The sequence below is a fragment of the Octopus bimaculoides genome, chromosome 1 (genome assembly GCF_046866305.1).
Source record: "Octopus bimaculoides isolate indiv1 chromosome 1, ASM4686630v1, whole genome shotgun sequence".
NCBI classification, from domain to species: domain Eukaryota; kingdom Metazoa; phylum Mollusca; class Cephalopoda; order Octopoda; family Octopodidae; genus Octopus; species Octopus bimaculoides.
Window position 1 is genome coordinate 96,026,292 of NC_142928.1, and position 16,915 is coordinate 96,043,206.

Genomic DNA, 16,915 nt, shown 5'->3' on the forward strand with positions numbered 1-16,915 from the left:
TAAAACCAAGCTAACTGTATTAAGAAAAAAGGATATTTACATATTCTAACTCTTAACCAGCAGAAAGGGTTGCATGAAGGTGTGCGCTAAAGGAGCAAAAGTAAAAAAATACATATTTCTCTTAAGGGTAATTTTCATACTGATTTTTGCTTTAAATTAATACAAAAACTATCCTAATTGTTAGTTTTTTGTACAATAAAATTTACAATCTCATCGAAAAGCGCCTTACAATATTCACTTCCCTTTTATGATGACTGTATCCATGTACAATTTTTAGACATCAATTCATGATGTCTGTTGTTCTCTAGTAAATCATCAGTTGGTGTGTTTACCGGTTAAGGGTTAAAGCACAAAATTATTCAGTGTTTACTTCTTTAGTCAACGTCTTTCATGATTTCTACACCACTATACAGAAAGAACTTGCATTCACTCCCTGCCGTTCCCTGCTGAACGATTATGTCCAGTGTAATCATTAAACAAAAAAACATGATTAATTAGAAACAACTTCCAACTCTCATCCATTCAGTATATCGCTAAATTTGCATGAATTCCTCTCAATCATTACAAGTGTTTCACAGTCTAATCTTATTTGATATTTCATATTACACATCGTTACTATAAAGGTATGGTAAGCTATCGGAATATTGTGACAAATGTATGACCAATCTAATATATAGCTGGGGAAAGTTGACAATTTTCCTGTTTATTAGTTAAATTTTTAACATCATGTAAGTCATACAAACAAGCTGGCAGGATCGTCAGCTCGTCGCGCAAAACGCTTAACGGCATTGTGTCTGTCTTTACGTCCTGAATTCAAATTCCGATGATGTCAATTTTTGCCTCTCATCCATTTGGAGTCGATTAAATAAGTAGCAGTTGAATGGTAGGATCGATGTAATCAGCCTATCCCCTACCCGAAATTGCTGGCCTTGAGCCAAAATTTGAAACCAGGATTACACAAATCCTTTTGAATATATTTCCTAGTTTCAATTTTATTTTCTATATTTTTCAAGTAATTTTCTATTGTCTATAGGTGGAATAATTATTAACAAGGGGAATTCCAATTTACAATTTCTTAATAATTTATAGATTTTACTTAGTCATTTTATTTCTGTATCATTCGCACTCAAATAGCTCTGAAAAGCAACTGAACTTCTTTCGTCCTAAATATTTTATTACTGAGATAAGGTAACCTATTGAAGAATCCGAAGTTCTTTTTTAGATTGGATTTTATAACAGTGGTTTATGTTTGGATGAGCAGTCAGAGTCAATGTTCATGTATAAAAGTATCTAGTTCTGATGTCTTTTGGGATCTATTCCATCTCAATCACAGATTTTTTTAATTAATTCTTTTAACTAAACAGTTTGAAACTTCGAATTCTCTGAACGTTTTACAATGAATGTTTTTGACAAAATTTCGTATTTTAGGAGTTATTTTGTGTTAAAGGTGTCGTATTTGGATAATTTTAACCAATCAATGATGTGTATTTAACTAAATGTACTGCTGTTTGCGGAAGAGCAACAACTTCTGGGTCATCTCTACTAAATGCATTTGGATATTTTTATTTACTGCCTGTGATTATTTTCACCACTCTGTTCTATTTTATTTTTGTTTACTTGCCTGCATTAATTTCAGGATTCATTTTCACCAACCGTATACACACACACACACACACACACACACACACACACACACACACACACACACACACACACACACACACAAGCTTTAATTGTGGAAGAGGAAGATCCATGAAGATGTGGGACAGAGTGGTGAAAAAGGATCTTTAGATGCTAGGCCTCACTGAGGAGAGGACAAGGGACTGGGAAATGTGGTGATTTACTATACATGATAAGATGTGTCAAGCTAAATAAAATCACTGTCTTCCACACATACAGGCTTGTCCTTTCAGGTGCTGGTGCCACTTAAAAAGTGCCGATGCCAGTGCTGCATTAAAGCACCGGTGTTGGTGCTGTGTAAACGCACCCATGCCAGTGGCATATAAAAAGCACGACTTTAGGGAAGGCATCTAGTCATAGAAACCATGCCACAACAGACAATTGTAGTCTTGACAGCTCCCTGCTAGCCAGCTCCATGTCAAACAGTTTGTTCTCGATAGAACATGAAGTGGGTGCTGTATGTCATTGTACCAACACCAGAGGCAAGTACTTTGTATACAGTAAATGTGAATGCAGAGAATACTCAGTAAACTAAGGTGTGTAGACATCGGGGGAGAACTGCAGAGTGTGTGATGACAGCAGAGAGACCAGAAATGGTTTGTTGATCTGAGATGGTATCTCTCAAATGATGTTAAATCCTCGTGTACACAATGAATTGCAAGAATCAAAATGATAACTTTATTTTTAATATGTTCTGGTATATCTGAATATTGAATATGCTAATCGATTATCATTTGGTAATTATGATACTTCTTCTACAATCGAAGATAATTTTAATAAATAAAGAATTTATGTATTATGGTATTTGATACTTGTCTTTTGTCTATGGTGTTCATATAAATGCCAGTACCAGGCAGTAATAACAGCAATGACAGCAATAACAAAACCGTAAGAATAAATAAATGGAGATATGTCGGTGGAACAGGATACTCCTTCAAGACCAGAGTTAGTAACCACAAGTCACCTCTTACAATCTCAGTGTTGTGATGAGAGTTAAGATACCCTCTTGTGAGCAATGGACTGAACCGAGAGAATATATAGGGTTCGTAGAAGTTTGTGTTATTTCACAGTGAAGTTGGAAAGTGTCAGTTGGTTTGTTCATTTGGAATATTTATTGTTGGTTCGTATGAGCTTGTTGGACTGCTACGTTCTGATCGCTGCTGCATTGTTATCTTACTATTTATCACACTGGTACCGTGTATCGTAGGTCATTATCCCAATAGTGGTGGTACTACTATATTGGATACAAATCACGTTACAGCATCTGGCGACGAGAGGTTCGAAGCTCACGTAGGTTGTATTTCACCTGCAAACCAAGCATTAACCTGTTTTCAATCCTTTCTTACCAGATTGTTAGCTTTATGAAATTCCTTCCTTGCTCATGTTTTTTCTTCTGCAGCCATCAACATGATATTATTCAAGATCAACAGTGTCGATCTTATCAGTTTTGAGTAGCCTGCAAAGACCATAGGAACAGCTCTTGCTTTTCATCTCAGAAGGAATGCAAAAGCCAAGGATACTGAGCCCACATCATCCTCTTTAACATGTCTCACAGCTCAAACCTTATACTAAATATTTTATCCAACCACATCTCTCTAGAATGGCACCCTCTACAAGGAATCACTTTTCTTCAGACATTAATTTACAGAAGTTGAAAAAAACATCGTCTACATCCACATTAACAATTTGGGAAAGCCTGCAGATGTTCTCTGAACACCATTTTTTTCTCTTGCTCGTACTAAAATAATAGTACTAATAAAAATGTCTCACAAAGGCGCAAAGCAAGAAATTTTATAGGATGACACAATTAGTCAACTATACTGACTCAGTAATTTTCTAGTATTTTATTTCATTGCCCTCAGAAACATAGAAATGTGAAGTAAAGCGTTTTGACGCTGCTAACCCTTTCATGACTTAATTTCTGATAGGTAATCTGTTTCAATTAATCTTTAGTGCCACTTTAGCATACAGTATACGTGGCCATTTACACTTTAGCATGCTCTCTAACCCTAATTCTAAACCATAGCTCTAACCCTAACCTAACTCGTAATGAGGCATGTATACGATGTACACAAAAGGAAAAACAATACAAACGGATCAAGATTAAATCAATTTTAATGCGGAATATTAAACTTTGAAATGCACTGTAAGATTTCATGGCAGTACATACACAGTTCGGGCAGAGGTGCATATAAAAAAATAACCAGACAGGTGTAACACATACAAATTAACGCAGACAAGTAAACAAAAGTTGGTGAAAATAAAACACGAGATTAACGCAGACAAGTAAACAAAAGTTGGTGAAAATAAAACACGAGATTAACGCAGACAAGTAAACAAAAGTTGTTGAAAATAAAATACGAAATTAACGCAGGCAAGTATACAAAAATAAAATAGAACAGAGTGGTGAAAATAATCACAGGCAGTAAATAAAAATATCCAAATGCATTTAGTAGAGATGACCCAGAAGTTGTTGCTCTTCCGCAAACAGCAGTTAAATACACGTCATTGATTGGTTAAAATTACCCAAATACGACAACTTTAACACGAAATAACTTCTAAAACACGAAATTTTGTCAAAATCGTTCAGAGTAAACCGTGTTCTACGTGAGAAATTCTACCAGTATTCGAAGTTTCAAACTGTTTAGTTTTAAAAAATTAATTTAAAAAATCTGTGATTGAGATGGAATAGATCTGTCTTTTGTGCTTTTAAATATGGCATACTTTTATTTCATATTCTTACATGAACCCCATTCTTAAATATTTATCATTATAAAAGATGTTTTCTTAAAATTAGTAAAACTATAAAAACCGCTATTAGATGCTGATATGTTAATTTTACGGTTATGAGAGATGTTGCGGTAAGGAGTTGACTTCTGAAATCATGTCTTTTAAGTATTTAAGGTTTCATTTAACCAGCTTGATGTCATGTTTTTTTTTTTACTTTATTTGAGACCTATCGCTAGATTTTTAAGTGCTATAAACCTCAATTTTCTATATTTCACCCCATTTTATCACGTATGAAACGTATTAAAACATAATAGTATTTCTTCAATGTATCAGCTGAAAATTATTCTACGAAACGGATTAAGAGGTATTTGTGGTTATTCTTCTGGGAATTTCTTTTAGGTCAGAGATTTTAAGTTTGTTGAAATATTTTTGACATCAACTTGTCTTTTCTAAAGCAACGTATACTTTAGTTCAACCTTGATTCCAAAAACAAAAAGTGGCATGTAAAAGAAAATGCTGACGATATCAAATAGGTATATGGGTGGAAATATTACGGTTGACTGACAGAACTAGAGGATATTGTTAATAAAATGACAGCCAATCACATTTGTTAGCAGCGAAGCACTATGTTCTGATATAAATGAAATGGGGAATGAGAAGGGAGACAGTAAATGGCCTATCCGATCCCAATTCGACGCCAACTGAACATGTTGTTTCAGTGATGACATTGATAATAAACAACACTGAGCAGATAATGGCTCTAGCAGTCACACAGAAGATACAGCATAGCGTAACATGGCGCTTGTCTGGAAAATTCTCTTTAAAACTTAAACAAACAGTCTCCTAGTAATTGAACAAAAATGCCTTACAACTAACGAGATTGTCTTGTTTGTTTGTTTGTTTTTTGTTTTGTTTTTTTCTTCAGTTCAGATTTTATTAATTATTATGAATCATTGTTAGCATATTTATTCCAAGTCTATATTTTTCGTACACAAATTTTGAGAATAGAACAAAAAGCAATTTCTTAATAAACGCCTTTTTATGACCAATTTCTGGCTGTTTCCGCTATCAGAACGCTTTGTAAACTTTCAGACATAAGATTTTGCTGTTTATGTTTTGTCTACTTTTTGGTTTCAGCTGCCGAATTCTCTAACAACAACGATTTATGTGCCTATTATTATTATTATTATTATTATTATTATTATTATTATCATTATTATTATTATTATTATTATTATTATTATTACTATTATTATTATCATTATTATTATTATTATTATTATTATTAGTAGTAGTAGTAGTAGTAGTAGTAGTAGTAGTAGTAGTAGTAGTAGTAGTAGTAGTAGTAGTATCATTATTATTATTATTACTTTCAGACCAGGCGGTGAGCTGGCGAACCATCAGCATTCCGGACAAAATGCTTAGAGGCATTTTATTTGTCTTTACGTTCTGAGCTCAATTTCCACCGAGGTTGACTGTGCGTTTCGTCCTTTCGAAGTTGATAAAATAAGTACCAGTTAAGTATTGGGGTCGATCTACTTCCCCGTCCCCTCAAAAACAACTAGCCCTGTCCCTAAATTTGAAACCATTATTACTTTCAGTTTGAGTGTTGTCCGTGGCTTTCTTTTTTTTATTTATTTTGATGGGGAACTGATCACTACCCGAAAGAGATGGTCGGTTCCTCTCCTCGCCCTTTTAGCGGGGCAGAAAGAGAAAATTATTTCTATTTCAGTAAAAAAAAAGGGCTTTTTTTAAATTTGCAAAAGAAAAACGCTGAAAAAAGACAGCGTAGGAAACAAAGAGTGACAGAGGCAGATGATTAACTAGGGTACCGTCATCGTCAACACCTAGAACGTGACACATGGCAATAACATTAGAAGCAGTATTCTTAAAATCAATGACACCATCAACAAGCAACAACAACAACAATACAACAAGCCGGCGAAGACGACATTACGTGGTCACTCAACTTGCTGAATTAACAGCAATATACCTCTCAAATCATCGTATTAAAAATGGAAGTATACGTTGGCTAATGTAGTCCAAGATACGCCGTTTGAAAAGACATTGATGGTTATTGCTGCTACCCCTTTCATCATAGGACTACTCGATCAGAACTGACCCGGGTTTAAACAAAATCACCGAGTCAAAGCTAGAAATAAAGACAAAATTCTCCTCAAACTAAGATCTCAACATCTTTAAAAAAAAAGAAGAGACTGGATAATGTAGTCTGAAAATAAGATAGGATGGCCATGGCTGGAACACTTTGATCATAAGTCTGCTTTATCACAACCGAGATCGGACTAGTCAACAACAACAGCAGAATTAGCACTATCAACACCTCCTCTATCACTGTTGTTAGCAGCGACAGTTGATTTACTATTACCACTAGCACAACAATTGCAGAATAACCTTAAATCACAGAGTACCATTTTACAAATATAAGAGGATACATTTGATAGTTATGGCTGGAATGCCTTTTGTGAAGCTCAACTAGAGTCAGCTCGGGATTAAGAAACAAAAAAAATAACAAAAATAATCATAAACGGAAGGCTTATTTCTCAGAACAAGATCCTGCGTCCATATTTCTTTGGTGTCCAAGGAAGAAAGTATGAAACGAGTGACGTCCTACATCGCGCACAAAAATAACGATATCTTAACGTCAGTGTATGAAATAAAGCAAAATTTCAAAATATATGTGAGTTAGCCGAAAAACTAAAATAGATAACAACACCGGGAACGCTGTAAAAATACTTAAACGGGGCGAATATTGCTTTGGGGGATGTCCCAATAGAGATACTGTACGAATTTATTATAGAGGCATTGTTTTACAAATACAAAGCTTAGAAACACTCTACTGGTCAGTATGTCAGAAAGTAATTTAACTTCGTATCCTCTTACGTAGTATCCAAACTTACCTTCAATAATGTGCTGCCAACTCTGGATAAGCGGGTGAATGTGTAGACGTGATCAATTTCAGGTCGTCTAAAGAGACTGCACTGAAATTGCAGACTTCAAAAACATCTTATTTCTTTATTGCCCACAAGGGGCTAAACAGAGAGGGGACAAACAAGGACAGACAAAGGATTTAAGTCGATTACATCGACCCCAGTGCGTAACTGGTACTTAATTTATCGACTCCGAAAGGATGAAAAGCAAAGTCGACCTCGGCGGAATTTGAACTCAGAACGTAACGGCAGACAAAAAACCGCTAAGCATTTCGCCCGGCGTGCTAACGTTTCTGCCAGCTCGCCGCCTTACAATAGGAAGCATCTATCGACAGATGCACCCAACTACATTGTACGATGTCGAATATGATAGAATGTTCTTGTACTATATCTACGGTAACACTAATCTTCTGAGAGCCTTCTGACACCAAAAAGGTAGGAAAGGTATCAACACAACAGCATAAGTAGCAGCAACAGTAACATCGTAACTAATGATTGAAACATCGGCAGCAATCACATGCACTAATGAGGGTATCTCTATGTGGCTGATTACTCTAATCCAGATACTCTTTAAAATACAAAATGGTCACGGATGGAATTACTATGATCATATATCTCTACTCGATCAGAGCAATATAAACATAAACATGTACGAGCATATGCTAACCTCCAACTTCTCGTCAAGCGATGATACAGACGCCAAAGGATGAAAAGTTGTTAGCACCAAGAAGGAAAAGTCCTGTAAGAGAGAGGTAAGAGATCTAAGAACCTACCAGTTAGCTAACTCCAGCAACAGCAAGAGCAGCAATAACTAAAGCTACAAAAAACATAAGTAAAGACAGCAACAAGAGCGTCCGCAACAGCACCACAAGAAACAAAGCCTACAAATACGTCTTAACTTTATTGTAGTCCGAAAGGACAACCGTGAACTGTTACAGTTCATAAAATATTGACAAAATACTCATATAAAGGAAGTATCGAAAACTTTGTGCAAGAAGTACTTCCAGTTAAATCTCATCTTTTGATTGACTACAAGGAATATTCCTGCTTTAATCAACTAGAACAAGTAGAATGTAGTTTCGGAAAAGTTTGGCTCTCAGAGTACAGGTTATCTTGTTAGATTCCATTGGTTGTTCGATTATTCTGAACGTCGAATGCAGAGGAAGCAGTTATTCAGACAAATGGCCGTTTATGTCCCGACTGAAGTCGTGCATCTACTCATTACAAGTGGAAGACCAGAAATACATCATACACGCTGGCTGAGGTCGTGAGTAAATAACCAATATGAGCAAGGATGCAAAAGCTCAGGAAACCTATTGAGACCGATTCTAACTAACTGACAGGTAGCGCCTAGATTTCTCGAATGTGTCAGTGCGCACATGAGCAAACTACAATGCGTTATCCAAATCGTACCGAGAGAGAAGTTTCTTTTTATGGCGATGATAGGCATAACCATGGTTTTGGATATAAGGTGCACAAGCTGCAATTTTGTAATTTTTATGGTCAACTTATATAAGCCACATATACGTGGACAGATTTATTATTCTAAGTTGAGAACGTTGTTTTTAAAACTGAAACTTACAGAAAACAAATTCGCAAGCTAGATGGAAGCTGACAGATAATAATAATAATAATAATAATAATAATAATAATAATAATAATAATAATAATAATAATAATAATAATAATAGCAACAACCAAACAAAACCAAACGCACAAGCCCTCCTTTCTATCATCAATTTCAGTATTGTTCGAAAAAAAAAACGGTGTTTTAATGAAGAGGGTTATCAACAACAAAAACATTTTTACGAAAGGAGAAGGTTTTGATAAACTTCTATCCAAAACTCTCCAAGTTTGACAAATACAAACAAACGCAACCAGTATTAAACTGAGTGACTTCACTTTTCATTTCTTAGACCAACATAGAGTGGAAAACATAAATGCGCATGCACCAGGATCGCCTTAGAGGCAAGGTCATTTGCTCAACAACCTCAGATCACAGACATATATGTAGTAACCGTCAGCAAGACAAGAATTTCTATATTATACACATTCACATTCACTTTTGACGATAAGGTCTACTCATCGTATGGCATCCTGTCTATGAAATTTCAAAAGTGTACTATTGAGTATCACTAGTCACAGTCTCCAAAATGTCAGAAGTGATTGCTTCGTAGCTGGTTTCAAAAAATCAGCAGTAAGTTGAAGACTCTCTCCCATTGTTTAAAACAGCAGACCCATTCCATAGTCTTGCGACAACGAGGAAGTGATAAAAACGATGTGTGGCAGGCTTCTGAAAACAATGCAAAATGCAAGAAAAGACAAACTAAATTGTGAGTAAGAGGTTATATCTGCAAGACTGGGAAGAAGTTCAATTCTTTGTACAAGAAATGAAGAACTGATAAAGCTACCAAACGATATGAAAGAAGTAGTTATAAGCTATTTATTGAGAGTGTCATATGTTAAATTTATATCCACTGTTTACTATGATCATTGTACATGCCACCGAGATCGACTTTATCTTCTATCCTTTCAGAGTCAACGAAGTAAGTAGCAGTTGAAGTCAGAGGTCGATGTAATCGACTTACCCTTCCCCCGAATTTCTGACCTTGTGCCAAAATTTGAAACCACTATTATTGTTGTTGTTGTTGTTGTTGTTGTTGTTATTATTATTATTATTATTATTATTATTATTATTATTATTATTATTATTATTATTATTATTATTATTATTATTATTATTATTATTGTTGTTGTTGTTGTTGTTATCATTATTATTATTGAGCTGGCAGAGTCGTTAGCACGCTAAACGAAATGCTTAGCGATATTTCGCCCGTCGCTATGTTTTGAGTTCAAATTCCGCCGAGGTCGACTTTACCTTTCATCCTTTCGGGGTCGAAGAATTAAGTACCAGCTGCTTACTAGGGTCGAGCTAATCGACTGACCCCCTCCCCTCAAATTTCAAGCATTGTGCCTATAGTAGAAAGGATTGTTATTATTATTATTGTTCAGTAGTTTTATTTTTATAACGTGCTTTCACTTCACTACAAAGCGCAGCTCTGTGTGCCTTGGGTATGTGCTGTGGTTTGCTGTGATGCTCTTATGGTTATTGTATTGAAAGTGTTTTGCGTAGGATGTGTGCAGTGCCCAGTAATGCAATTTTCTGTATGTTATATATATTTGTAAGTCCTGGTGTTTTTATTATGTATTTGTCTGAATATTTTTTTATTATACCTAAGGCACCTACTATGATAGGAATTGTTTCTGTTTTTAGATTCCACATTCGAGTTACCTCTATTTCCAGGTCTTTGTATTTTGAAAGTTTTTCCATTTCTTTTAGGGAAACGTTGCCATCTGCTGGTATTGATACATCAATTAGAATGCATTTTTTTTCTTCATGATCTTTGACAACTATATCTGGTCTATTTGCTTTAATTTCTCTATCTGTGTGTATTGGCATTTCCCAGAGTATGGTTGCTTTCTCGTTTTTTGTGACCTTTTCTGGCGTGTGTTTATATCATCTTTTTTCTGTTGTTATTCCATAGTGTTGGCATAGCTTCCAGTGTATATAGGCAGCTCTGTCGTGTCTGTGAATATATTCCTTTTATTATTATTATTATTATTATTATTATTATTATTATTATTATTATTTTTATTATTATTATTATTATTATAAGAAAGGTAGTGAGCTGACAGAATCGTTCGCACGCTGAGTTCAAAATCCCCCGAGATCCACATTGCCTTTCATTCTTTTAGAGTCGATAAAATAAGTGCCACTTGAGCACAATGGTCGATGTAATCGACTTACTCCCCCCCCCCCCACCGAAATTGCTGGCCTTGTACTGAAATTTGAAACTATTATCTTTTCAGCGCTGACCTAGTCGGACATGTTTTTTTCAAACCGCTCTGCGATGCAAAGGATTTTACTAAGCGAAAAAGAGTTTTACTAAAACTATTCCCATATAGATAGTTCCCGAAAGCTTAGCGTCGACTCCGACAGAGTTGACAAAATGAAAAATATGGCTTGTGATTTTATTTTGTGGACAAAGTTCTTTTTTTTTCTTCGAGTAGCCCACATACAAAAACATGGCTTCGAACATTTCGAGCCACGCCCCAAAATGAAATCGGAAATTAAGCAAAGTAACACATTAGACAAACAAGAAGCAAACAAAAAATTCTATTTGCTCCAGGATCTAATCCAAGTAAAGAAAGAAGAGAATGACTGATATTAAGACCGATAGTGTTGATTTCCATCTGACGTCAAAACAGCAGCGGAAGGAAATACTTCACGAAATATCAGAAGGTATTCTCCCGATTGAGTGGGGTAAGGCATACGGGATGCATCTTCGGATCGACAACGCAGTCAAAGTACAGGATGAAATAATCAAACACACCTCCACACCATACTAATGTTCTCTAGTGTTTGGATAAGGATCACGAACAGGAACATTAGAATACATGTGAACCAATAGCTGGTCGTCACCTTTGTGCCGTTGTATGGGGAGTGGTTAGAGCAGAAGTGACAAAAGGTAACACGAGGTCAGGAAGAATGAGGAGAGATTTGCAAGCTCCAATGACCCCCGAAATCCACGAGGCCATACCGGAGCTATGCCAAGTTGAAGACACCAAAACAAAGGGCATGAGGCCGATGATAGAGACGAAAATCTCTAACCTATTGAGGGCTTCTACTGAAGAACTGGAAAACTAGAAAACCAGAGGAAAGAAAGAAGCGGCTGACAGCAACCAGAGCAGGAATACGATCACCAGGCCCCAATTTCCATAGGACCATAACTCACTGCTCCAGAAATGGTGAAAATGGTCACTTAGAAACGCTTAGAATGAGTAATCAGGCACCATTTCCTTGACGATAGCAACCAGTCGTACCAAACCATTTTTCATGATGAGGGAAATATAGTGATTGCAAGGGAAGTTTGCCAAATATTTAGGGAGAATGCAAAAAACAACAGGTAAAAGATTACAAAAAGAATAACGAGACCAACAGAAAACACAAATGGGCTAGAACTTTTCCTCAAACCAGCATTGATGCTTCTCGGAATGACAATAATGCCTCTCCTCAGAATAACAAATTGCATTTCCCCAACCTTTGAAGATCTAATAGAAACTATTACATTTGCGTTGCAACGAATATAATGAGGATGTACTGAATACGGAGATGCAATTGGGGTTGGAATATAAGAGATACTCAAAGGACAGTTTGTTGATAAAAACAAAAGATACTTATAATTAACTGAAACAGACATGTTTTGAAGACTCAGAAAATGCTAATGGTTACCTTTGGGTTGTAATATAAATAAAAACGGGTGGATAGAGACATAGGATGCTCCAACTCGACCTAGCCAGTGGTTTCTCGTCCGTGTGCGGGTGAGAATCCTATATGTTTTTAATGTTTTATTTTGTTTAAACAGTGTAATTACTCGAATGCTTTTGTAATGTTTTAAGCTTCTCCCCACTTTAATTCTATTATGTCGTTCACCGCTGCTCTCGCCTTTATATAACTTCTTTGTTCCATCCCACGCATGTTTGTAAGTCCCGTGTTCAATGTGAATTGCGTTTTATTGTCTCTTCGAGCTCTGTCTAGGTAATAATGATCTGGTGCTGTTGTAATTTCTACAGAATAATTCCTATAGACAAGCATCCAAAGTGCGTACTCACAATACCCATGACCTTTTTTGTTTGTTTGCTTTTGTTTTTTAATGTTACTGAAATATTATAGCCAGCGGAGCGTAACTGAAGGCGTTCTTATGGAGAAATGTACTTGTTACAATTGCTGTAGACAATCAAATAAAGCTTGGATGTTCTTTGAAGATGATCCAGTGTAACTTATGTTGTCAACGTTAAAAAAAATACGGCCTGTTTCCATTTTACCTGTTGTTATTTAAAATATTTTTTTCGCAGTTTATGAACAGCTGAAATTATTTAACAACCTCCTGCTTTTTTCTTTCTTTCTCCTAGACATCAAAACCTCCATGATGAATTACTCATCTCTACTACTAACAACTATCAGACTGATAGCTTTAGGATGAACTATTGTAAACTTAACACAAAGCTACTTATAAGAGCATAAGGAAAATGCCTTTTCACCTGGAAAATTACACACGGAAGATTCAAAATTTGCCATGGGTCTCTTTGATCCCTCGCTAACCTTGCCTAATTATTTTTCAGTCTAATTATCCAAAATATTTGGTTAGGAACATTGACGCCTCTCACTTGTGACGTACTTTTCATATTCTAGCAGGAATAAATATTTTTACCATATGAGACCTAATTAAAGATTAAATTAAACAGAAAAAAACTGAAGGAAATTAATAGCCTTATAATCTAAATGCAAATTAAGCTAATTCAGTGTCTACTCATTTGTGTGGCAACAGTGCTAATAATAATAAGCTATCTCCCAAAACAATCAAATCTGAATTTCAGCAGATTCAACTTTTTAAAATTATTCTAATTTAAATTTAAATTTGTAAGAATATTGATTGTTTGTTGTTTAGCCCCAAGTCAGCGCTAAGATCAAAGACTTTCTGGTCGTAATGTTTGTATTTTACCAATAGTAGACTACATTATCTAATGTGTCCTTTTTTTTAAAGAAATCAGAATGCAATTTGAAGACGATTTGGCTGTTATTTCTAATAGTTCGAGTGACCACATAGAGATTCCATCCTTACCAGAATGTCTTAAACTTTTTCAGTACTTCCCTCCCCTGTTTACCAGTTCGCTATCAAGATTTCCCTCCCATATATGATGAGAAAAATGTAGTTTGGTCTACAGCCCATTTTATTGCCTAATATTTGGTTAGGAAGATTGACCTCGTATTAATTAAACGTTAACATTCTTAAAATCAATATTTTAGGGCCTCTGTCGATCAAGTTGATCATATATTTGCACATATGTGTGCAGACATGAGCAACATTTTCTTAAAGGAAAATTAGTAGCTATCTCCAGTATAGAAGTCTCCCCTCCTCCATGCAACCGGTGTTTCTCCAAAAGAAAGGCGGACAACTTACGCTAATACAGCTTGCACCAGTATCGTTGAAGGCGTTGCTATCACAGCCCCAAGAGTGGAACAGATATCGCAAGGCACCTGGCCAGATTCTCTAACAGTTTTGTCAATCAACCACCTTGGGTTAATACCCTTTTTTTTTATCAACTTTCAAAGAACTGAAGGTACGGTTGACCCAGCAGCATTTTAACTCAGAACACCGAGAGTCGGAACACATATCGCAAGGTATTCTATCCAACGACTAATGACTCCGCCAATTTTCCACCAAATTCAGTATTGAGAAAAATAAATGTAGGAAAATAGTTCTTTCTGCTGAAGGCACAAGGCCTGAAATTTGACGGGGTCGGGATTTAGTCGATTACATCGACCCCAGTGCTTGACAGGTACTTAAATTATCAACCCCAAAAGGACAAAACGCACAGGTCGGCCTCGACAGAGTTTGAATTCAAAATACAAAGACTGATAAAATGCCACGAAGTATTTTGTCCGGTGTGCTTACAATTCTCCCAGCTCGAAACCGCAATCTAAGGAAATAATCCTTTCTACTATAGTCAAAAAACCTGAAATTTTGTAGGGAAGGAGCTTGACGATTACATCGAATCCAGAGGTCAACTGGTACTTATTCTAACGACTCCGAAGGATTAAAGGCAAAGTCGACCTCGGCGGAATTTGAACTCATTTAATTCAGGAAAATAATAGTGCGAATAACGATAAAGATCTTTCCAACCTAAAGATAATATTCCTATATTTCTCTCTGCAATCTTGAAAGCTTACCCGGATATGAGGACAATTTTCCCTAGATTAAGAATTGCGACTCTGTATATTGGTTTCAGACAAAAGAATTTGTCGTTAATTTATTAAAAATAAAGAAATAAACGTTTTGTGGAGCTTTCTCAAAACTGAGTTGTGAATTAATTCGAGCCCTATTCGATGGTATTTGAACCTTCTTCTGAAAGTTATGACAGCTATATCGTTCTTTAAAGCATTAACACTCTAATGGAAGTGGAAATTGCTTCAGGATAATCGAAAGTGAAAGCTTACATATCAGAAATCAATCGAGGTTTTGAGCGGTGAAAATATACAGTTCAGGCGTGGTTGTGTGATAAGAAGGGTCCGAGTTCAGTCCTACTGCATGACACCTTGGTCGAGTGTCTTCTAATATAGCCTCGGGTTGACCAAAGCCTTGTGAGTAGATTTGGAAGGCGGAAAGTGAAAGAAGCCCGTCGTATATATCACGCCTGTCAGCCAACGAGACAATATTCAACATACATGCACCTTACTACAATGAAGCACTAGCTAGGGCCGGGTATAAGGAAAAAATCAAGTTCAAACCTGGCGAAACCCTAAATAATACTAATACCCACGCATCTAACGTAGAAAACACACACAATATGAAAAACAACAACAAACACATAACAATAAAAACACAAAAACACAAAACGGAATGGAAAGATAGGAAAAAAATAAACAAAACCCAAATGAATAACAGTAATAGTAAAAACGAGGCACAAGATGCCAACAACACACAAAATGGGTCAAAGGAACCAAGGAAAAAAAATTCCGAGGTCTTATGGTATAACCCAATTTTTGGATTGCAAGTATCATCGAAGATAGGCAAACAATTCCTTTAGATAGGAGCTTCCTTTTGTCGTTTTTGTTAGATAGGTACGTCTTTTTGTTATTTTCCCTGTCCGTCTTTGTATCGTCTATCTGTCCGGATGTTTTATTGTCGACTGTTGCGTTCTTGTAACACTTTGGGGATTTACACCACACTGCTTGACAACTAGAGTTGGTGTGTTTACGTCGCCGTGGCTTAGCGGTTCAGCAAAAGAGAACGATAATATAAATACCAGGCTTGAACAAAATAAATAAGTACTAGGATCGATTCATTTGACAAGAAATTCTTCAAGGTGGTGCCCCAGTATGGCCGCTTCCTGATGACTGAAACAACTAAATGATTTAGGTGACCAGAATAAATTAGCTTCAAGCATGAATCGTAACTGTTAAATCAGTTATGATTTCCAAATCTGGGTGAGTTAACAGCGAGTTTTTTTTTTTTGTTCTTTTATTTACTACATTGGGTCTAATAACTAAAGTTGCTGTTGAGTTTGTTGTTACATAGCCCTATAAGAGCCCTTTTTGATCAGACCTATGATCTAAGGCGCTCCGAATGTGACCATTATGTCTTTATTTCTAAATGCACTGCATAATTAAATGTGCCCCTTTTTTAATGCAGGTGAGATTTTATAGATATGGTTGCTTTTTCGAAGCATATCGAACGACTACGTAGAACTCCCTTATATACTTAATTTACTCATTCAGGTGACTACAAGTCACCTGAATGTGTGATTACACATCTCTGTGTAGTCACATCAAGTGACTACACATCTCTGAATAACTGGCTTTAAACTAAGTCCAAAAGAATCAACAGTACGTTTCTAATTCAAGATCATTAAAAAGTTAACGAATAAACTATTACTTCGGGCTATGTTGTCGATGAATGAGCAACAGTAATTTTTGTAGAAGGATGTTACTTTTC